Source organism: Ranitomeya variabilis, chromosome 1 (assembly GCF_051348905.1).
Source record: "Ranitomeya variabilis isolate aRanVar5 chromosome 1, aRanVar5.hap1, whole genome shotgun sequence".
In the NCBI taxonomy this organism is placed as follows: Eukaryota; Metazoa; Chordata; class Amphibia; order Anura; family Dendrobatidae; genus Ranitomeya; species Ranitomeya variabilis.
The window spans coordinates 170,540,607-170,553,499 of record NC_135232.1 but is presented as its reverse complement, the minus strand read 5'-3'; positions in this window follow the sequence as shown (position 1 = coordinate 170,553,499).

Here is a 12,893-nt window from a genome sequence, read left to right as displayed (position 1 = left end):
GAAAGCAGATGACATGAAATTGCCTTCCGCCCCGGAGTCCAGGCTAAGATCTACCATAAGAGTGGATGGGCCCATGGTAATTGTCCCCTTGAAGGACAATTTAGAGGAAAACGTCTCCGTGTCTAGTGTACCTCCTCCAACTACCACTATACGCTGACGTTCCCTCGACCGCTGAGAACACTTGGAGGCAAGATGTCCTGACTGCCGGCAAACATGACAGACTATAACTGCACGAGCGGACCGGGACTTAGATCCCGCATGCAACGCCTCTATGGCCTCATGTGACTCGGACGCCTGGACCGGAGATTCCTGAGGTTTGGCGAAGGTGGGAGCCAGCCGAAACCTCTGCCTACACTGGGCTCTCTCCAACCTTCGCTCGTGAAAATGAATGTCGATGTGGGTTGACATAGCTATGAGCTCCTCCAGTGTGGTGGGAATCTCCCTAGTGGCCAAAGCGTCCTTCACATGGTCAGCCAGCCCTCTCCAAAATACCGGGATAAGGGCTTTATCCGACCATTCCAGCTCAGACGCTAATGTCCGGAAGTGGATGGCAAAATGGCTGACCATGGACGAACCCTGAGTCAATGCCAGCAGTTGGAGCGCTGTATCATGGGTGACTTGGGGTCCTAAAAAGACCTGTTTCAGAGTGCTCAAAAACCGAGGAGCACTCTGCACCACATGATCATCGCGCTCCCACAGTGGCGTAGCCCACTCCAATGCCCTGTCCGACAGCAGAGAAATTATGAATCCCATCTTTGCCCGCTCTGTGGGAAAACGTGCAGCCAGGAGCTCGAGGTGTATACCGCACTGGCTCATGAAACCCCTACAGGATTTACTGTCACCAGAGTATTTCTCTGGCAGCGGGAGGTGAGATAAGGTCGGAACAGAGATGGCAGTGGCTAAAGCTGCCGCAGCCACACTAGCGGCCTGAACAGCTATTCCGGTAACATCTACCGCTGAGGTTGCACGCTCGAGAGCCGCCAACCTGCCCTCCAGCAGCTGGATGTACCCCTGCAATCGCTGTTCATCCGTCAATACTTAGCCAGACCCTGGCGCTAGTATAATGTTAGGGCTAGCGGAACGCACCAAATAATTAGAGAAAAGGAATAAGGTGCGTTCGCAGCCCGGGGTCCACCGTTCAGAGATGGAACCTGCTGCTAAGCAATGATGGACTATATGGCGGTACAATGAGGATACACACACGGGTTAGCTTCACCCTGTGTGAAAGAAGCGAACCCTGTTGTGTCACAGGGCCGCAGTACCGTACAAAACAGAAATAATAATTAAGTAGCACGAGAGTGCATGCGGTGCCGCACTGGTGGACCCCACTAACCAGACTTGGGTTTGGAAAGCACGGTGATAGCACACAGCGCCGCACTGGCGGTCACAGTAATAGACGCTGTTTGTGTACCAGTGTTGGTAACAAGTCGGGCGCTAGATTACAATCATCCTCCTTACGCGAGCATTCAAATACAAGGGAGGGGATAATTAAAGAGCGACTTTCACTCACAACATACACACATAAACAAGTGTATACTAGCGCATGGCCGTGCGAACCTTTTATAGCTGCAGCAAGTTCAGGACCTTCCTAGAGGACCAATGAGAACTGCTACAATAACTGAGCAACTTCAGGACCTTCCTAGAGGACCAATAGGAGCTACTGCAGTACCTGAGCATGTGACCCCAGACCTCCACTGAGAGGTCTTCCCTTGGGCATGCTCAGAAGGGGAAAAGCAGGACTTAGTCCCTGAGACAAGTGATATAAAGACGTGTGCACAACAACTTGGAGGTGCTCGGGTAGGTTCCCAAACCGTAGTATCAAAATTAAACAAAACCCGGCACTCAACTTAGCGGTGAAATATTGGAAGGAATTTATTTATCCCAACATGTGTTAGACGTTTCGGTTCCAGTTTCGGACCTTCATCAATAATGTGTACAGGAATATGCTGTAGTAAAAGACAGCTGTGCAGGCCCGTTATGAAGACAAAAAGCCGTGTGGAGGGTTTTAGGGACATAAGCCTGTGTCCCGAGTGCTGCCGCGGTGTCCACCGCTGTGATGTGAGCCTTTTGTCTTTATAACGGGCCTGCACAGCTGTCTTTTACTACAGCATATTCCTGTACACGTTGTTGATGAAGGTCCGAAACTGGGACCGAAACTTCTAACACATGTTGGGATAAATAAATTCCTTCCAATATTTCACCGCTAAGTTGAGTGCCGGGTTTTGTTTAATTTTGATACTACGGTTTTTGTTTAATTTAGTCCCTGAGACGTCTGCTCGCCGCTGATCAGTACAGGCTACAATGGCAGAGCCTGGAAAGGCAGCAGAATCAGACTGAGCGAGATGCTGGGATCTACGTCTCTGCTGAGCAGGCTCCACTGCGGCTGATGCAGAATGAGAGACCGCAGCAGACATGGTTCGACATTCCCCCTGTGCAGCGGCGGGAACTCGACTCCTAACACCCGCCAAGGTCGTGTTGCAGTTCAAAAGGTGACTGGATCTCATTCTAGCTTCTTGTCAAAATGTGGTCAGCGCGATACACCACTGACGAACCCAGACAATTGCCAGGATGTTGTGGGTTGGATGGCAAACAAAGGCTCCAGTGTGTTGACAAGCAGCACCACAAAGTCTTCTACATGGTCCAGTCTCCGTAGCCAAGAGGCTGGGCCTGTGAATCCTCAATCTGGTCCTCCTTCCTCCCACCATCAACAGTCCCAGGAGACATATGTGTAACAACTCTGCTGGCATCACGGCATGGCCTCGCATTTCTCACACTATCTTACCCACTGCTCCAGGCCATGATGTGGTTTCTGTTTTTTGCCAGCTCCATGTTCTGTGTCTCTGCTCTCTGCATGCTTCATGGTTCTGTGTATAGAGGGGCGGCGCCTGAACTCTCTGGTTCTTATAGGAATCAGGTGCATCTGTCCAATCTGTTCCTGACCAATTGCCAGGAGACCTCCAGTATTTAGTTCAGCTCCACCCAGTGGTCTGGGCCTGTGCAATGTGTTAGCTCAGTTAGTGTCTTGCTTCTGAGTTTGCCTGGCCTTTCTCTGAGTTACTCCCTCTCTGGAGGATTTTCTGTGTTATTTCCTTGGTCTTGTTGTCCGCCCACCAGGAGGCAGTATATCCTGGTCCTAGTGTCTTTGTCCTTGTGTCTTGTTCCATTGCCTTGTCTGCACTTAGTCTTACCTCGGTCTCCTAGTCTTTGGCTTCCTTCCCTGTTGTCTTTCCTTGTATTCTCAGTCTGCTTACACTCCTCACTCTTGCAGCTCTGCCTGCTCTGAACCTTTGTTACTTTACCTCTGCTCCTCACTTCTGCGTTTCTGCTCCTTTCTTCTCAGCTTATCTTCTGCTGTTGCAGTTATCCCTTGCTGCAGCTTCTCTCCACATTCCTTGTGGCTCTGCTCAGCTTTGCTGCAGAGACCTCTCCCGCAGCTCCTCTCCGCTCCTTGCGGTTCTACCTGGCTCCGCTCCTTGCGGTTCTACCTGGCTCCGCTCCTTGCGGTTCTACCTGGCTCCGCTCCTTGCGGTTCTACCTGGCTCCGCTCCTTGCGGTTCTACCTGGCTCCGCTCCTTGCGGTTCTACCTGGCTCCGCTCCTTGCGGTTCTACCTGGCTCCGCTCCTTGCGGTTCTACCTGGCTCCGCTCTTTGCGGTTCTACTTCTCCTGCACTTGGCTCCGCCGCCAGCTCTTGGCTCCGCCTCCTGCCTGTCTGCACTTGGCTCTGCCTCCAGCTCTTGGCTCCGCCTCCTGTGGTTTTGCACTTGGCTCCGCCTCCTGCTCTTGGCTCCGCCTCCTGCACTTCTGTTCTTGCCCCCAGCTCCTGTGCTTTCGCTCTGCATCCGCTCTTGCGGTCTTTTTCTACTTATTCCTAAGTCCTCGTGTCTGAAAAGGTTCTTACCCGTTCTACATACCTTCCTGCAGACCGGTCCCTACCGGTTCTTCCAGTGTGCCAGTCTTGTCCACCAGTCCTGCCAGAGAGCCAGCCGTGCCTGCCTACCTGAGAGCCAGCCGTGCCCGCCTGCCTGACAGTGTTCCTGTTGTACCCGTCTGCCTGCCTATGTGCCAGCCGTGCCCGCTTGCTTGTCTATGTTCCGTTCCCCGGTGGGATCAGCAGCCACAACCAGACTCCACCCTGGAGTGGTACCTGGTAGCTCCCTATTGCACAAGTCTGACTTCACCATCAGAGGCTCCAGCGAACACCTAGGAAGCTACTTAGTTACGCCCCTTCCTGGGAAGTTTGGTCTGTGGTCCAGTGGGGCCACTCCCCCACACGCCCGCGCCAACCAGTCTGGGCGCGAGCATGACAGTTTGCACAGGCCATGGCCTCTGCTGTATCCCATGTCCTACCGCTCGCAGAGCATGATGAACTTTCTCTCTGCCCGTATGAGCAACCTGATAAATTTGTTCCACCAAGGGTGGTTCAGATTGAAGAGACCTCTGACCCAATTATAGTCTCTAATGCTCTCTTCAAGCAACTTCAGGCCTATGAGGAGGAGCACTACCCAGCTGACCCACCTAGGTTCTATGGGAATCCTGAAGAATGCCAGGGGTTCCTGAAACAGTGCTTACGCTACATCCTGCAGAATGCAGCTTGTTTTCCCTCTGACTGGGTCAAGGTGGGTTACATCATGTCCTACCTGGCCGAAGATGCTCTAATATGGATAACTCCCCGCTGGGAAGCAGGGGATCCTATTGTCATGAACCTAGGGGCCTTCCTGGTGGCCTTCCGTAGAGTCTTTGACAAGCCTCGTCCTGCTACTCCTGTGAAGTCTTCCCCATCTAGATCCGAGAGGCACTCCAGACGAGCGAAACCCGTGAAGAAACCCCCACGTCAAGCCATGACCGTCTGTGACCCTCCAGTTCCTATACCCGTTAATGCAGCTACCCGTGTGAAGCCTAAGAATGTTGATGAGAGTGGGCTGGCAAAGCAGCAGCCTGAAATCAGCCATAAGAAGGGCATACAATGTCGCTGCTGTTGTGAGGAACACCTGGATGGCCTCTGTCCAGGGGATCTAAAGCTAAAAAACCTCGGGCCAGTAAGAGAGACTGCCCTTGGTGAGAATAACTCCCTTCCGCTAAAGTCTGTGTCTGTTCCAGTGCCTACTGGGAGCTTTGGTGTGTTTAATCCGCCTGTCATACAGAGTCGGTGTATGGTTTCCGTTCTACAGCTCCAGAACCCGGTGTGGGCGTTGCCTGATAATGGCCGAGCCCTGCTAAAGAGCAGTCTAGTCCTGCAAGGACAACTACAGCTCCAAGTTGGAGCTTTATACACGAAGAAGTTTGTTTTCCGTATGCTGTCTGTTATGCCCATGGGTCATTCTGAGCCAAGGACTCTACCACCCGCTCTGGTCAAGGGTTCCAGTAAAGTGCTTCGTTTGAACTTACCTAGTCTTGAGAACTGTCTGGTTCCCATGCGTCAAAAACACTCAGCAGTGTCATCTTCTTCAGCTGGTCTGCTAGTCGACGAGTCAAGGTGTGCTGACGTCACCGAAGATGGGAAAACGGTGACGATGTCTCCACACATCTCCAGCGACTATACCAGTAAACACTTAGTCGACGAGTCAAGGTGTGCTGACGTCTCCGAAGATGGGGAAACGGTGACAATGTCTCCACACATCTCCAGCGACTATACCAGTAAACACTTAGTAGTCGAGTCAAGGTGTGCTAATGTCACCGAACATGGGGAGGCGGTGACTATCTCTCCACACATCTCCAACGACTATACCTGTAATCCGTTCCTAGGAACATCCCCGCCGCTTGGACGATTTCTTCTGGATAACGGGCACAAGATGGTTCCTATGTTTATACCTTTTGCGTCCTTGTGGCCGGCTGGTGATGATTTCAAAACAGAAGTTTGTTCACCTCAATTTTTCTCTGACCCGGTGGAGCTGATGCTCTCCACACTCATCTCTAATGACTTTTCCTATGTTCTGTATCCAGGAACTTCTCTGCTACCTGTTGGGCTAAAGTTGAACCCCGTGGGAGGGTTTCCAAGTGTCTGGCTGGTGAAGATGTTAAGTCGGTAGCTTCCAAGTCCGTGCTTCTTGTCTACCCTGAGGAAATGGTCCAGTTCATTGAGAAAGCTAACCCCATTGGGTACAATGAGACTTTGCTATCCAAGATTTCTGATGAAGCTAACCCTGCAGAGCACAAAGAGACTTTGTTTTCTGAGATTCCTGGTGGCCCGCCTGCCGCCTTCTACCCTGAAGATGTCATGTTGACCTGGACTATGTGTGCTCCCATCCTTCTTCTACAAGTTATTCTGGCGGGCTTGAAGAAGAGGGGCCGTAAAGGGGGGGGGGGTACCGTAACAACTCTGCTGGCATCACGGCATGGCCTCGCATTTCTCACACTATCTTACCCACTGCTCCAGGCCATGATGTGGTTTCTGTTTTTTGCCAGCTCCATGTTCTGTGTCTCTGCTCTCTGCATGCTTCATGGTTCTGTGTATAGAGGGGCGGCGCCTGAACTCTCTGGTTCTTATAGGAATCAGGTGCATCTGTCCAATCTGTTCCTGACCAATTGCCAGGAGACCTCCAGTATTTAGTTCAGCTCCACCCAGTGGTCTGGGCCTGTGCAATGTGTTAGCTCAGTTAGTGTCTTGCTTCTGAGTTTGCCTGGCCTTTCTCTGAGTTACTCCCTCTCTGGAGGATTTTCTGTGTTATTTCCTTGGTCTTGTTGTCCGCCCACCAGGAGGCAGTATATCCTGGTCCTAGTGTCTTTGTCCTTGTGTCTTGTTCCATTGCCTTGTCTGCACTTAGTCTTACCTCGGTCTCCTAGTCTTTGGCTTCCTTCCCTGTTGTCTTTCCTTGTATTCTCAGTCTGCTTACACTCCTCACTCTTGCAGCTCTGAACCTTTGTTACTTTACCTCTGCTCCTCACTTCTGCGTTTCTGCTCCTTTCTTCTCAGCTTATCTTCTGCTGTTGCAGTTATCCCTTGCTGCAGCTTCTCTCCACATTCCTTGTGGCTCTGCTCAGCTTTGCTGCAGAGACCTCTCCCGCAGCTCCTCTCCGCTCCTTGCGGTTCTACCTGGCTCCGCTCCTTGCGGTTCTACCTGGCTCCGCTCCTTGCGGTTCTACCTGGCTCCGCTCCTTGCGGTTCTACCTGGCTCCGCTCCTTGCGGTTCTACCTGGCTCCGCTCCTTGCGGTTCTACCTGGCTCCGCTCCTTGCGGTTCTACCTGGCTCCGCTCCTTGCGGTTCTACCTGGCTCCGCTCCTTGCGGTTCTACCTGGCTCCGCTCCTTGCGGTTCTACCTGGCTCCGCTCCTTGCGGTTCTACCTGGCTCCGCTCCTTGCGGTTCTACCTGGCTCCGCTCCTTGCGGTTCTACCTGGCTCCGCTCCTTGCGGTTCTACCTGGCTCCGCTCTTTGCGGTTCTACTTCTCCTGCACTTGGCTCCGCCTCCAGCTCTTGGCTCCGCCTCCTGCCTGTCTGCACTTGGCTCCGCCTTTAGCTCTTGGCTCCGCCTCCTGCCTGTTTGCACTTGGCTCCGCCTCCAGCTCTTGGCTCCGCCTCCTGCACTTCTGTTCTTGCCTCCAGCTCCTGTGCTTTCGCTCTGCATCCGCTCTTGCGGTCTTTTTCTACTTATTCCTAAGTCCTCGTGTCTGAAAAGGTTCTTACCCGTTCTACATACCTTCCTGCAGACCGGTCCCTACCGGTTCTTCCAGTGTGCCAGTCTTGTCCACCAGTCCTGCCAGAGAGCCAGCCGTGCCTGCCTACCTGAGAGCCAGCCGTGCCCGCCTGCCTGACAGTGTTCCTGTTGTACCCGTCTGCCTGCCTATGTGCCAGCCGTGCCCGCTTGCTTGTCTATGTTCCGTTCCCCGGTGGGATCAGCAGCCACAACCAGACTCCACCCTGGAGTGGTACCTGGTAGCTCCCTATTGCACAAGTCTGACCTCACCATCAGAGGCTCCAGCGAACACCTAGGAAGCTACTTAGTTACGCCCCTTCCTGGGAAGTTTGGTCTGTGGTCCAGTGGGGCCACTCCCCCACACGCCCGTGCCAACCAGTCTGGGCGCAAGCATGACAATATGACCCCAACGCTGGCCACTCTGAGGAACTGTTTACGTTCCCTTGTAATTTGTCAGGCCTCTCAATGTGCACCATTAAAGAGGGTCATGAGGAGGTGGAGTGCATTGAAGCCCAAACATTTGAGCACCCTCAGCCAGCAGAAAGCCACGTTGGGGAAGGTCAATTCATGTCTGAAGAAGTGAAAGATAATCATGATGCACAGTTGCCATAAGGTCAGCCTAAAATCGCAACTCAGAAAGAGGATCAGATTGAGGAATTGGAAAAAGACGTGGTCGATGATTGAGGCCACGGAACCAACCTGGCATGCCTACCGAGCACAGCAGTGCAGACAGGGATTAGTCCGTAGCACCAAAACAGGCAAGAGGTAGTGGTTTGACCAGATGGAGAACTCGGTCAACTGTTCCACAGAGCCTCTCACACTCGGCTAGATAACAGGCCAAGGGTGCATTGTTCCCCTGTATGGCAGTTTTTTTCTGAAATTCCTTCAGACAAAACAACTGTAATTTGCATCATTGGCCAAACCAAGCTAAGAAGAGGCAAGAACACTGCCAACCTGATCACCACCAGCATGCAAAAGCACATGGCAGCCAAGCATCCCAGTAGATGGGCAGAAAGCCTGGGTACAAAATCTGTGTTTGATGATGAAACCACTGCTCCTTCCCCTGTGTTACAGCCTTCCCAATCTGCTGTCCATGAAGCAGGTGCTGATGCCCCCTGCCCACAACCTGCAGTTGCACAGAGACAGCAACCACGTAGAGTGCATTGTCCCAGCGCAGCATTCACTTGTCCCTTCCCCAGACGTTTAACAGAAAGCAGAAATATCGACCCAGCAACCCACAGGCCAAAATGCTAAACACTCACATAGCCAGATTGGTAGCCCTGGAAATGATGCCGTTTCGACTTGTGGTAATTGAGTCTTTCTGCGACCTCTTGGCGGTAGCAACCCCACGGTACTCGATTTCCATCCGACACTATTTTTTCCATTTATGGTAAACACAGGTACAGGCACATCTTCACAATGAGGGACAGGCCTTCTTGCAGATTCCATGTTACTCCCATTTTCGTTTCTTATGCTTATTGAATCCTTGCACTTGCACTGCACAGAAATAACAGTCATCATGATGATTTTTTGGCTCTCTCCACACCATTGGAACACCAAATTTGAAGATTTTTCTTTGTCCTTTGCTCCATTTTCGTAATAATTCGATACATGCTTTGCACACTATGTGTGGTGCCCAAAACTTGTCTTGGTCCCCAAGCATAACCCCAAAATAGGCAAAATACACTTTTTTTACGAAGTCTGTTATGTTTCTTCTATGTTTTGGCAGTGTGTATTCACCACAAATGTAACAGAATGAGTCTGGATCGTTAAGACAACTTCTTCTTGATGAGTTCATGCTTTTCACTGGAAAACAGACAACAACATAAAGTTAGTGCAAAAATCAAGCTATGAACAAACTTTTAGAACACTAATTAACACAAAACTATATTGAGAACTGCTCAGTTCAAGTACTAATCCAAAGAAATTAATGAGATGATGCGTCGCATTTACCAACAAGTGCTATAAATAAGATACCAAAAATGTCAAAAACTTGAGCCAATCTGGCAAAACTGATAGCATATTCAGAATCAGCACCCCAAAAATACCCCAAATTCATTAAAATATTTTGGACACCAGAAAAAAAAATTTTTTTTGTTGACCTGTGTAATAATAATAAAAAATATTTGTATTTCTATAGCGCCAACATATTCCGCAGCACTTTACATTTTAGAGGGGACTTGTACAGACAATAAAAGACATTACAGAATAACAATAATCACATGAACAACAGATACCAAGAGGAATGATGGCCCTGCTTGCAAGCTTACGATCTATGAGGAAAGAGGGGAGACACGAAATGTGGATGGTAACTATTGCTTTCATTGTTCTGACCAGCCATAATGTAAGAAATTGGGTGTTCATGTAATGCTGCATGAACCGGTTACCAATCAGTATGTGTAAAAGTACAGACACAGAGGGCTATTAAATGCATAAAGCATATGAGAACAAGATACAAGGATCCTGCTTATGAAGAAAATTTTGAATGGGCAACACAGGTATAGTTAGATAAAAGTGTTGAGGCAGTAGATGGTTCATATGTTGGCAAGGCTTAGTGAGCAGCAGAGAGCAGTGTCTGAATTACAGCTTCTCAATGCCTGTCAGAGTAACACTCAGTCCCCACACAACAACTGTCTAGTGGGTGTGGATCGATAACATTTCTGAGGTTCTTCAAAACTTTGAGTACTGCACCAAGATGGTGAGCACAGATGACTTTATTATCAGCGTAACCATCCAGCTGCTCTGTCTATTAAAACGTTCGCTGCAGAATCTCAAAGAGGATGCTTTGAACGCCGAGCAGGTGGCTATGGAGCAAGATTTTACTGTGGCTGATACCACACAGTCCAGCCTCACACAAGTTTCTCAAGCCACAATGGGTGATGACGAGGAACAGGAGGAGAAGGATGAGGTGGTAGAGGAGTTTTTGGTCTGCGCTACAGAGGGGACTCCCAATCCCAGCTTCATGCCTGTCCAGCAAGGATGGCCTGAAGAGGAGAAGGAGGAAGAGGCAATGCATCCAGAGGAGGAGAGGATGGTTAGTGTTCTTCCTGATGAGGACTCTATGTAGTCTACCACACATGGCAGTGTTCATGTCCAGATGCCTTTTCCAAGACTCATGTGTGAAACACATTTTCTCCAACATGAAATACTGGCTGTGCACCTTTCTTGACCCATGGTACAAGGAGAAATTTGCTTCTCTCATGTCGGAGGCAGACGTGCCATTTTCAGTGCATGTATGCCAGAAGGTCATCTTGGAAGACTTGCTAAAAAGATTACCCTTAGACAACGCTGCTGGCAGAGGTACTGACTTTTTTTCACCCACAAGGATTACAGGGGAGGGCCACACACACCAAGTGCAACTCAGGGGAGGGGGAATGTTCACCAACTGACACATTTTCATGAGACCGTCACATCAGCAAGGGCTATCTGTGGGTGTAACTACGATGTGGAGGGAGAAGGACTACTTAAGTGACCATACTGGCATCCATCCTTATTCTTCAGTGTCCTTTAACTATTGGTTGTTCAAGCCCCACATTTGGCCCTACCTCTCCTTCTACACCTTGGAGGTGCTGCCATGCCCTGCTGCAATGTGCAGTCTGAGCGGGTTTTTAGTTTGGCTGGTGCAATTATAACGGATAGGCGCACACGCCTGTCAATGGAAAATGCAGACAGGCTGACTCTTCTAAAATTGAACAAGGGCTGGATGTCTGGCAATTTTGTAAGTCCTACGGATGACAGCAACATAACGTAAAAGCAGCACAAATGTTTTGTTTCAGAAGTTGTCTTAACATCCATCCCTTACCATCCAAACCCGATTTTGTTCAGGAAATCATCTCCTCCTGCAACAAGCACTTAGTGGTCATGTATGTTTACCCCACGTGGCTAATACTTTGTGAAAACTTGGCCCATTGTGCAATGGTGAAACTTGTACTCTATCGATTCCCTTGCTGACACACTGCAACAGTGGAGTAATGAAGATTATTGTCCCTGCTAAATTGTCACGTACGTTTATCCGTAACCGGATTGCACCAGTCGCACAACTGCTAGATAAAGACACGCTATTTTTTAAACCAATAGAAAATTTAGATTTTTTTTTTTCAATCCTCTTGCTGACACATTCCAGATGCGGAGTAATGAAGATTATTGCCCCTGCTAAATTTTCACATACGATTATCTCTACTCAGATTGCACCAGTCGCACAACTGCTAGACAAGTATTAGTTATTTTAAGTGGAAAATAGCAGAGAGCTGAAGGATGTACTTGCAGTGATCAGAACACCCAGATGCCTGCCTGCCTTTCATCCACCCTCCCTCTCTGCTATTAAATCTCTCCCTATTAAATGCCCACTTTACAAACAAAAACAAGTAATCTTACAGTCTTCAGCTCTTAAAAGAACTTTTTGGAAAGGATAAACGCTCAGTATAAACTCCTATCACTCTCCCTACGCTCTTTTCAACTGTCCCTACGCTGAAAATACACTCTCCCCAGGGTGTTTCCGGCTGCAATGTGCGCAAGATGGTGCCGGCAGCCTGTAAATAGTCCTCATGACGCTGGAATGCCTACCAGTCACAGTAATGCCACACCAAAAATGGCACCGGCATTACTGTGAATGGCAAGCCAGCCCAGCATGTTCATTGGCTGCAGATAAAGCGTCAAACATGCTGGACGGGTCACTCGAGTATATGGAGGCGAATATCTAATTATTCTCCAAGTAACGAATAGCCCGAATACCGTACTATTAGTGCGAGTAACGAATAGTGCCAAATGTATTCGCTCATCACTAGCAATTATAATTGCAACATAACTACAATAAAATCGGTTACCCATTGTAGAAAAACTTTGCACAAACTAGTCGTATAAAAAACAACGTTATGCAATTTGTTGTGTATGTTCATAAGAGAAAAAAATTACAGGATTGACATTGAGCCACAAACTAGGCTTCTTCAATATAAACTGAGCTGAGTGTGAGTTTTCTTTGCTAGGTCATACAGAGTTGAAGGGATAAAAAATAAAATAGGACCTCTTTTTGGAGACAGATATCACTACCACCCCTAATCATATGGGAGTGGAGAACGTGGTGCACATGTTGTTATCATTGATTCTGTGCATGGTACGCCATTGGCTATTTGTAGAAACAACTTAGACATCAGTTCTCTTTATCACAAAAAAGTATTTCAGCCTCCTAAAAGTAAGACATTGGGTAGAACCGAGTCTTGAGCATTTGAGAATACCAATAATAACAGTAATTGGTTAAACTAGCC